The sequence below is a fragment of the Gymnodraco acuticeps genome, unplaced genomic scaffold (assembly GCF_902827175.1).
Source record: "Gymnodraco acuticeps unplaced genomic scaffold, fGymAcu1.1, whole genome shotgun sequence".
Taxonomy (NCBI): Eukaryota; Metazoa; Chordata; class Actinopteri; order Perciformes; family Bathydraconidae; genus Gymnodraco; species Gymnodraco acuticeps.
This window is the reverse complement of record NW_022990747.1, coordinates 909,297-920,753: the sequence shown is the minus strand read 5'-3', so window position 1 is coordinate 920,753 and position 11,457 is coordinate 909,297.

The following is an 11,457-nucleotide window of genomic DNA, read 5'->3' as shown; positions in this document are numbered from 1 at the left end:
ACCTTATTATTAACAAGGCTGTTTACTTTCTTACTTCAGTCTGGAGCGCAGGGAAATGTGAAATATTTCAAAGATATAAATTACATCTCTCTTTCTCTTTTTAACACACAAACACACAAACACATAAATAACTGGTGTCGGCTCACTTGCACAGTATCAGACTTGAGAGACATTCGCTTATTCACGGCTCTTTTTTCTTTTTCACCATTCTCATATTTTCTCTTTTCTCTCCCTCCTCTCTCAATTGAGCGAAGCAGAGATGTACAGATAAAAGTCTAATTAATGTGTGCCTTTTTTCTCTGAGCCGCCTCTTAGTGGAGCGCAGGGTGGAGGCGTTAGGGCTGAATGGTTCAGCGCTTTGCTGTTCTCCTTCATTTGTTGTCTTTTGAGGTGGGATTTCTTACTAAACCTAGTTGTTTGCACATGTATGAAGAGAGAAGGACCTTGCTGCTGCGGCTGTTGATTCAAAGATTACTAGGGGTTCATTAGTGACAGGTCCAAGCTTTGCTTCTGAGAAATCCTTATTATTTTCAGATGCTTGCTCTGGATATATATATATATATATATATTAATACATCCTTGTGCACAGAGCAACTTGGCAGCTATCAATACCCCAGTTATTATAAGTTATTATAAGTTATTATAAGCAGGCTAGAGTTGTAAAACACCTAATTATATAGACTGTCTCCCAAGAAGAATACTAAAATATAGCTATTCAGTTATATTCAACAATTGATGGTTTTCTTAGACAACGGAACTTTGGTTGAGAGCAGAGAAATATGTGTCATATGATACAGGATCTCCCACTTTACCTGACTGTGGAATAGTTATGTTAAACCTCTAAAAGTCAGAATTTCACATTATATTTAATGTATTTTTTGCTGGAAATTCTCTTCTTGCTCTTATGTTGTTGTATTATTATAATTAAAGAAAAAACACTTTATTTCAGATTTTTTGAATAGAAATATAGATGTATTGTTCACCATCTTCCACCTCACCACATATCCACCCCAACATTTAGACATATTCAGTATTGTCAAACTATGGGTTAATTTTAACTAAACTAAATGCACAGCATTTTAGGTCTTTACTTTCTTCCTCCCTCACTTCCTTACCTCCATCCTTTCTTTCCTCCAGAGAAAGAGAAGGCGACTCATGGATGAGAGCGTTGTGTTAAACACACATTACATGTGCATGCTCTCAAAGGAGTGACAAACTTACTGGGAAAAGATCTGTTCAGCGTGAAGAGTGAATTCCATTTGTTTGATATTGAGCCTTTTGTGCTTTAGACACTCTGAGTATAAAGGGATATAACTATTATATGACTGTCCTCTGTACATTATTTATCACCCACTTCTCTTCTGTGGTTTCCTTTAAATGCTTATTCAGTTCCAGAAATGTGGAGGTAAAATGTTAAGATTTGTCTCAGAAGAGGTCTGACTAGAATGTACTTTTAACTCCTGTGAGTGGTCTGCATTTTTTTACAAAGGTCGGCTCTTCCACTTCTACAAGGCAAGGCAAGGCAAGGCAAGTTTATTTATATAGCACTTTTCAACACAAGGCAATTCAAAGTGCTTTACAAAAAATGAAAGAGATTAAGAAAATGGCATTTAAAATCAGTCATTAAAAAGAAAAGCTAATAAAATAAACATTAAAAGAAAAAAAATACATGGATAAAAGTTACAGTGCTGTCAATTAAACATTAAAAGAAAAAAGTACATGGATAAAAGTTACAGTGCAGTCTAAGATATGAATAGTTCAATTAAAAGCAGCGACAAAAAGAAAAGTCTTCAGCCTGGATTTAAAAGTAGTCAGAGTTGCAGCGGACCTGCAGGTTTCTGGGAGTTTGTTCCAGATATTTGGAGCATAATAACTGAACGCTACAAGGTGAGCCAGGAAATAACTCTCCACCAATCTTGTAAATTAAGGACAATGTGATGTACCTCCTGAGCCATAGCTGTCTCTGCAAACCAGCAGTTGTGTGTAGTATTTCCTGATTATTATTCCAAATCAAATCGATGTATTCTCGTTATGCGTTTGTACCTGTATGTACACTTGAGGTAGATTTAGGTTTGAAAGAGATGGATTACTTTTTGAAGTGTAGTACCTTAGAGTGCTAAAGAAACAAATTACAGAGAGATTCTGATTACAACAAGTCAAACTGAGGGTATGTTATTCAGTGTTATGGGATTATGAAGTACTACTTGAAAAGCTTAGTGTTCATCTTCAGTTTGAGGATAATAAGTGCCTGTGCTGTTCTAACTTCTCTAAGAAGTTCATTCATGAGTGAGTGGGGTGAACACCTCCATGATCTGCCTGTGAACACATAGTTTAATCACAGGGTTGATACTGATTTTGAATCAAATACAAGACATAATATTGGGTAAACAAGTTGTATTAGAACAAATTAGGAGGATGACGACGAGCATCTTACACACCAAAAAGATTGTCCGGTGTCTTTTTAATATGTTGTGCTCCTACTTGGACATGTTTACATGCTATGATGTTCAAACAGGCTTTATCTTTCTCATATTGCCTGTGCTGCAGCACCTATTCCCGCCCTCTGTCTGAAAGCCCAATCGGCTCTGATTGGGCGGGACATCTCTCCACTTAGATATCTCCCGCCCCTTAGCCTATCACGTACAATGTAAACACACCCCCACAATAAGCTTGTATCTCATAAATTCCGCAATTGGCAAATGTATAGTGGAACAACTACATTTAACACAATTCCAAGTAAAAGGCATGTTGTACTATATCTAAAACAAAGCAAAACAGCACCAGATGACCCAAAGAGTGGGAATCTTGATAATGATGACTTCTGTGATCCCCTGACCTTTCATATTGCCTCCATCAGGTCTCAACATATGCTATTGGGACAACTTTTTTCCAGACATTTATGGTTACCACACAATGCATCATAATGAGTTTCGTAATGTTCTGACTTTTTTTAAACGCCACACAGAGGTTGAATTGTATTGGTCTCAACTATTGGGTGGATTTCTTGAACGCTTACATTGCTTAACATTTGGTATAGACATGTACTGTATGCCTCAATCAGATGAATTGTAATAACTTTACTGATCTTTTGCTTTATTTTATTTTTATTTTATTGGGTCAAATATTTCCCAATAAATTCCTTACATTAAACACTAATCATATTCCCACCAGCTTCTACTGCACTTTGTGTTGAATTAGCAAATGTGAGCATACCAATATGTACAATTGAGTAGGTACATGTAAAACCTCTTAAACACCAACCATTAAGAGCACATTCGTAGCCAAATTGGTGCATATTTCTGCAACGTCTAATGGTTTGATTACAGCCTAGGGATCTTGGTTGCGTCACACCCTTTTCTCTCCCTCCTCCATTTCTTCTTGTCATCTGTTGATAAAATACGAACATCTCTTAGAGCCTCATAGTATCATATTATACCTCATTCACACCAACGGTGTTTAGGGCCGGTTCGGAGCTGGAGCTTGAAAAGCACCGGGTTTTCCTCTTCACACCGCAGCGAAGCAGCCTCTTAGCTCCGGAATCCGGTTCGTTTCAAGCACCAACAAATTGTCCGGCCAGAGCAAAAGCACCACATACGTCACGCTTACGTCGAGGCAGGGGCAGAGACAGATCAACTCCTGAACAACAAAAAGCCATAGGTTTGTACCATAGGTTTGTACGTTTCTACACAACGATGGAGAAACTTAACAAGAGTTTCAGAGTTTCAGTGTTTCTGCCATAGACTGTATAAAGGTTTCTGCTCATGGTGAAGCAACGTGTCTGCGTGTTAAGGTGGAACCTGAGCATTCACGTTGATCACCTCTCATTATAAATCTATAAAACTATAAATATTAAACTTTACTTCACGTGTTCATTTGAGAACAGCTGTTACATACCTGGGTGAAGGTTACAGTTCATTTAAATCAGGGGTGGGGAACCTCCGGCCCCCGGGACGTATACGGCCCGCGAGACCATTTGGTGTGGCCCTCGAGGTAATTTATAAACACACGCAAAAAAGAAAAAAATTAAAGAAATCTAGACCGCAAAATAATTAAACAAGTGAGTGCCTGTTTTTCCTGGCCAAGGTCAGGGTCCTTGAATACAACACAAGCCTAACGTGTCATCAGGGTTGGGAGGGTTACTTTGAAAATCTAATCAGTTACTGATTACTGATTACATGGCTCTGAAAGTAATCCGAATACAGTTACAGTTACGTGTCTTAAAAAAGTAACGTAATCAGATTACTTTTAGATTACTTTTGGATTACTTTCCTTTTCCATCACAGATATGTTTTGGTGTACAGGAGACACAAAAAGCAAAAGGAATGTGTTTTTACTGTTTTAATGGCTTATCAAGAGCACAACTGAAACATAACATCTGAAACGATGTAACAACATAATTAACTTTTTGGGGATGCAGTTTGGGATGTGAGGAGTGAGGGACACGGCTTAGAACGAGCGTGTCGCCTTCTGTCCTGCCAGTGTTGGCAGGACATGAATTAAAATGTCAAACTCGGACTTCATTTTAAGGACATTACGGCCAGGGGTGTAGAGCTATATTTGTTTAAGCACCGGATTGGTAAAACAGGAGAGTGTGTGCACCAGTCTGCCTTGATCTATGAATTCATGTCCGTGACTCTCACAGTAGGCCTATCTGCTGCCCGCAGCTGTTTTATAGAAGGAACACCTCCTTCACTTCATGAAATCTCTGCAGCGCCAGGAGGCAGCGGGAGGGTTAACTCAGCCTCTGAGAAGACGAGCACGCAGTGCCTTTCACGCACCGCCTTCACTGTGTTTACCTTCAGAAATAATCATTAGTAAGGCTAAAGAAAGAGCGACCGCAGGCTGATGTGTTTTAACCACTCACACGCGATTTAAACGCAGACTTGTGTTCCTCCATGTTTCGTTGTTATTGTTTAACTGAGCGGACCCGCGATTTTTTTTCAAACGCTTTTTTGGTCCATCTGCGGCGGTAATAGGTTTTGTGGGCTGTGATGATTCGGCTGTACCTTTAGTAATGAATATTACATGTTGTGAGGAAATCTTTCCACCAATAATTCCAATAAGTAATCCAAAATGTATTCACTTCAGGTTTACGAAAGTAACTGTAATCAGATTACTCGTTTTTCAAATGTAACGCGAGCTGAATACAGTTACTTGATTTTTGTATTCTGATTACGTAACGCCGTTACATGTATTCCGTTACAACCCAACCCTGCGTGTCATCACGTGGTATGTCTGACAGGGGTGTAGTTCTGACGGAGAGCACCAGAACGCAGCTCCGCTCCGGCACTTCCAAAAATTGCAGTACCCATAAGGAGCCGTACACACATGCTGCAGTTTTTGCGTGGCTGTGTCTTTAGTTGTAAGCCCAGTGGCGATCTGTTCATCTGTTCATCTGTCATACTGATCATACAGTCAATAACTTTGTTGTTATTAGCATCTGGTTAGCTAGCTATGCTAACGAATATAAGAAGCTTTTTCTCCAACCAGTGAGGTAAAGGCACATCTTTATATGATCATTATAATTATAAAAAAATAAGAGAATAAAGTAAACAGGTATAAAATACTATATGACAGTAAAAAACAGTTGTTATTAATAAACAAGAATACAGTTTGAAAGGGGAGTGATTTGTAAAATATCCATAAAGAAAAAGAAAATCTGTTTACAGTTCTGTTTCATATGGGTGTTGAGAGATGTATCCATAGATCTACTAATGTTGCTCTCAAAGTGCACCAGATTGATGCTTTTAACTTCAACATTTAAAAAAAAATCTTCCCGGACCCCCCTAGAGGAGGTTAGGTCCCCCCCGACTTAAATCATGTTCACATGGATAGGAGTCTAAATACATTTGCACACATCTTGTGTCCATATCTTTCTGTTTGGGTGGTCATGCCACAACCGTGCACGTGCATGCATACGTGAGTCATGGCAAGATATCTGGATTAAGAGGTTGCTTTTTCTTTGCACAGCATGAAAGAAAGGTGAAATGAGTGGGCTGTGATTTTAGTATTTTTAAGCAGAGGTCAATAATTTGTACGGCCCTCGGAGGATGTTGAAACCATTGAAATGGCCCTTGAGAGGAAAAAGGTTCCCCACCCCTGATTTAAATGAAAGATACAACGTTACTCAACACTCGTGGTTCAGTCCACCTTAAGAAATAAGACCGACCTCGGAAGCAGTTATGTTTTAAAAAAAACCTTTATTGACACGAGTACACTTTTTTATAAGAATATAACTAAACCACAGAAATGACTCCGGAAAAGCTGCAGATAGAGCCATGGATGTATAAGGATAGAGCCATAATAAATGAATGCAACTGATTTCATCCGCGAGGTTTGGCTTTATGAAGCAGGCACGCAAACGGTTACGTCATGACGCAAACGATGACGCAACGACGCATTACCAGTCGGACTCGGGGCGGTGTGAAAAGAGCCAGAGCTAAACCGAAGAACTGGTTCTGAACCTGAAAAGCTCTAGCACAGAGGTTGAACCGGAGTTGCGTTGGTGTGAATGAGGTAATAGTCTTGTTATGCAATCATTCTCATTGTGTGTTCTGCGAGTCCATATTAAGCTTGAATCAGTACTGCGTGTCAGTCATTGATTGAGGATGTAGGAGGAAGAATGAGTAAGGTCATATAATCAGCACAATTTATTTGAGGTTGGAAAATATCAGGCAGTCTGACCTGTCTTCATGAATACTGATGCTCAAATTAAAGTGACTCACATTGCTGTAATAATCACAGCAATCGATTGGTCTGTGCCGCGCAGGCAAGGTCAAGCAGGAACTCTTTGACTAATAATAATGTTTTATGGATGCTGTACAGGAAGCAGGTTTAATCACTTTTGTATTTACTGTACAAGACAATACCAATCATTTTACTTTTAGAAATATAGTATTACAGGTTATTCTGAAATGGAAAAGATCTAGACATTTTAAATATATTCCACTAGAGTTTGTGTGTACAGTATTTCTTTAACTCCCAAAAGTCCTCGCCTATGTCTAACTGCTGGTTATTCATGTTTAGTTATGTTTCGCAAATGTATATTTCAATTATGTTGTGCAACCTTACTGCCCATCAAGATGCAAGACAAAAGTGTTCAAGGTCAACAACAAGGTTGCCACCATGCAATCCTGTTTTTAATACATTTCACTGCATTTATTCATAAGAACATGTGGATGAAAGAACCTCTAAAATATAAAAGTCTCAATTCACATTGCAGCCATCTCACAGGGTTGCAGGCTGCATTCAATCCTTGGTCCAAAAGGAAAAACATGTTACTAATCTGAATGGCTCTGATACATTGGAAAGTATGTTTTCTTTACAACCTTCTTGTGAAATCACAAATGAAAGATGGCGAGAAATGTATACCGAATATTATTATTTTTTATTATGTACAAGATTAGGTGTTCATGTTTTTTACTTATTGAAACCATCAAATCAAATAAAATAAAATCAAATTTTATTTCTATAGCACATTTAAAAACGATTTTCGGTCGAGCCAAAGTGCTGCACATGCAGATAATAAATAACACATTCCTACCGATGTAAACAGAAGACAATAAATTACAACATCAAATATAAAAATCAAACACAGGGAAGTGTCATGAGTCGTGCTCTGCTCTGATTAGAAGGCCAGGGTGAAGAAGTGAGTTTTTAGTTTAGATTTAAAAACCCCTAGGGTCTAGGCCGACCTCACATGGAGGGGCAGAGTGTTCCAGAGCCTAGGGCCAGCCGCCGCGAAGGCTCGGTGCCCTCTGGTTTTTAGCCTGGTTTTAGGCACTACCAGTAGCAGCTGGTCAGCAGACCTTAACGCTCTGGCTGGGGTGTAGCGCTGGAGGAGTTCAGCTATATAGGCCGGAGCCAGCCCATTTAGTGCTTTAAAAACAAATAAAAGGATTTTAAAATCAATTCGGAACAGAATTGGAAGCCAGTGTAGTGAGGCCAGAATTGGGGTGATGTGGTCACGCTTTTTGTTCTGCACTAGCTGCAGGCGTTTAATTGAGGCCTGGTCCATACCCACGTATAGAGCGTTGCAATAATCGAGTCTCGAGGTCACAAAGGCGTTGATAACCCTCTCCAGGTCTTTAAAAGATAAAAAAAGACTTGGTTTTGGCCAATACTCTTAATTTAAAAAAGCAGGATTTCACTACGCTGCTGACCTGCTTGTCGAATTTAAAAGTGTTAGTAAAGGTCACTCCAAGATTCATGACAGAGGGGAGGATGTTTGTTTTAAGAGGACCCAGAATGTCAACAGAAGAGGCTGGAGGTTGGGGTCCAAAAAAGATGACCTCAGTCTTGCTCTCGTTAAGGTTAAGAACATTTCTGCTCAGCCAGGACTTCATTTCTGTCAGGCAATCCATCAACTGCTGTAGTGAGTGTTTGTCATTTCCTTTGAGAGGCAGATAAATCTGAACATCGTCAGCGTAGCAGTGGAAGGGAATGTTACGTTTTGTGAGGATTAAACCTAGGGGCAGTATATAAAATAAAAATAGGATGGGGCCCAGGATAGAGCCTTGGGGAACCCCACAAGTAAGAGGGGCCTTTGCAGAGGAGAAGGCACCTAGCTGCACTGAAAAACTGCGGTCTGTCAGGTAGGACCTGAACCATGCAAGGGCAGAGCCTGTGATGCCAGCGGACTGTTCAAGCCGTGACAACAGGATGCTATGGTCCACAGTGTCGAAGGCAGCTGTTAGGTCTAATAGCACCAGGACAGCTGGGCTACCTGAGTCGGCGGCTAGGAGCAGATCGTTAAAAACTCTTAAAAGGGCTGTTTCAGTGCTGTGCATTGGTTTGAAGCCAGACTGAAACTTTTCATGGATTCCATGTGAGATTAAAAAAGACTGCAGCTGGGCGTAGACTACTCGCTCCAGGGCTTTGGATAAAAAAGGTAGCTGGGAGATGGGCCTAAAATTTGCGGGAATTGAGGGGTCGAGATTTTTCTTTTTTAGCAGTGGCTTGACCACAGCATGTTTGAAGGCAGCTGGGACGCAACCTGAGGTAAGAGAGGTGTTTATGAGTAATAAAATACTTGCTCCAACTGAATCAAAAACATCTCTGAGAAGGCGAGAGGGAATGCTGTCTGAGGTGCAGTTTGTCGGCCGCAGGTGCTTGACAACATCCGAGAGAGAAGAGATGGATACAGGCTCAAAGTGGTCGAGGACAGCAGGGCACAGAAAAGGAGCAGAATCTGGGATAGCACTAGTGTGGGCTAGCCTAAGGGCAGATACCTTTTCATTAAAAAATGTAAGAAACCTATCACAGAGAGTAGTTGATGGCACAACCAAAGAAGCATCACAGGGATTTATGATCGAGTTGATGACATTAAAAAGAACCTTAGGTTTCTGGCTGTTTTTGGAGATTAACAGAGAAATGTGCTCTGTTTTGGCTGCTTTGACTGCCGTCTGGTAGTCGGAAAGACAAGCACGAAGGATTTCTAGGGAGACATGGAGTTTATCCTTTTTCCATTTTCTCTCTGCACGCCTGCAAGCGCGTCTGAGAGCACGAGTACAGTCATTGAGCCACGGCTCTGAGAGTACTTTGGTGCGTCTAAGCGTAAAAGGAGCAACAGAGTCCAGTATCAGGGTACATGTCGAGTCAAACATGGAGATAAGCTCATCAGCACTAAAAGCACAGTTCATCTCTAATTTACAGATCGGAGAAACATTAAAAACATCAGAAATCTGTGAGGCAGTCAAGGGGTTAATCAAACGCAGACGGCGCGCAGACGGCGCGCAGGGGCTCGCGACTCGACCCCTGCGGAAGGGATCGAGGTTGTAAACAGAACCGGAAAATGGTCTGAGATATGTGTTGCTGCACAGATTTCATCCACAGATACAGACAGTCCGAACGATAAAACTAAATCTAAAATGTGTCCTTTTTCGTGTGTTGGGCCAGCCACGGACTGAGTGAGACCAAAAGAATCAAGGAGATTTAAAAAGTCCCTAACCAGAGGTTTGGACTCGCAACACACATGGATATTAAAATCTCCGGAAATCAAGACATGATCATATTTCACCATGATCCCGGACAGAAAGTCAGAAAAGTCATTTATAAAATCCTTATTGCACTTTTGACATCAAACTCCTTCTACTGTTATTCATTCACAATTTAGTAAATCATTACTGTTTACTGCTACTGTGTTTTTGTAGTTATCCTGGTGAATGCAAGACCATGGTTAGACAGTACAAGTTCAAACGTTTAGAAAAATAGTAGTGCATACTCCATCATCACATAGTTCCCTGCAAGCATTATCATTTGTTTTCTAATATCACATTAACGTTAAATGGTCCGTTCAACGTTGTGATCAGGACTTACTGAGTTAGAACAGCAAGAGCAGTTTTGTGTGCGTGTGTGTGCGTGTGTGTGTGTGTGTGTGTGTGTGTGTGTGTGTGTGTGTGTGTGTGTGTGTGTGTGTGTGTGTGTGTGTGTGTGCGTGCGTGTGTGTGCGTGTAATGGGATGGGGTGAGTCAGAGACAGCCAGAGGTTTGCAGGAGAGGCCGTGGGACTCATCCATTTCCAGAGGTGCTTTTATTGGCTCCTCCTTTCACAAAACGACTTTCTCCCTGTTGAATAAAGCCGTAGAAAACCAGGACGGACGGTGAATGGCACATTCATCCACAAAAAAATGCATCTACCTTAATGCATTATGGTTTTCTTTCCATTCTCTTTTATCTGCTCTTCACTAATTGTGTTGCCTGAAGCCACTCTGGTGATAAGAGAATATTCTAAAGAGAGCATTTCTTTTAAAGTAACTAATTTTCTCTGAAATGCATGAGGGGAGCAATATTCTGAATGAATAATATTGCTAATATTGGGCCATTTTTGGATGATAGATAGATAGATGGATGGATGGATGGATGGATGGATGGATGGATGGATGGATGGATGGGATGGATGGATGGATGGCTGGATGGCTGGATGGATGATGGAGGGATGGAGGGATAGATAGATAGGATCGCATAGAGTCTGGCTCATGGATGGATGGATGGCTGGACTGGATGGCTGGTGCTGGTGGCTGGATGGCTGGATGGGCTGGCTTGGCTGGATGGTTGGCTGGCTGGCTGGATCGATCGTCTCGCTCGCTTCGCATAGATCGATCGCTCGCTCGCTCGACTCGCTCGCCTCGCTCGGCTCGCTATCTCGCTCAGGCTGGCCTGGCTGGCTGGCTGGCTGGATGAGCTGAGCTGGACCGGCTGGCTGGCTGGCTGGCTGGATGGCTGAGCTGGCTGGCTCGATGGCTGGCATGGCTGGCTGAGCTGGCCTTGGCTGGCTGGCTGGGCTGGCTGGCTGGCTTGCTCGGCTGGATGGATGGATGGATGGATGGATGGATGGATGGATGGATGGATGGATAGATAGATAGATAGATAGAAGCTTTACTCCCACAATGCAGTTCGGCATTAGTCGAACCGCATAATCCTGCTTTATCCGACCAGTTTTCAGTAACTTTTGAAGTAC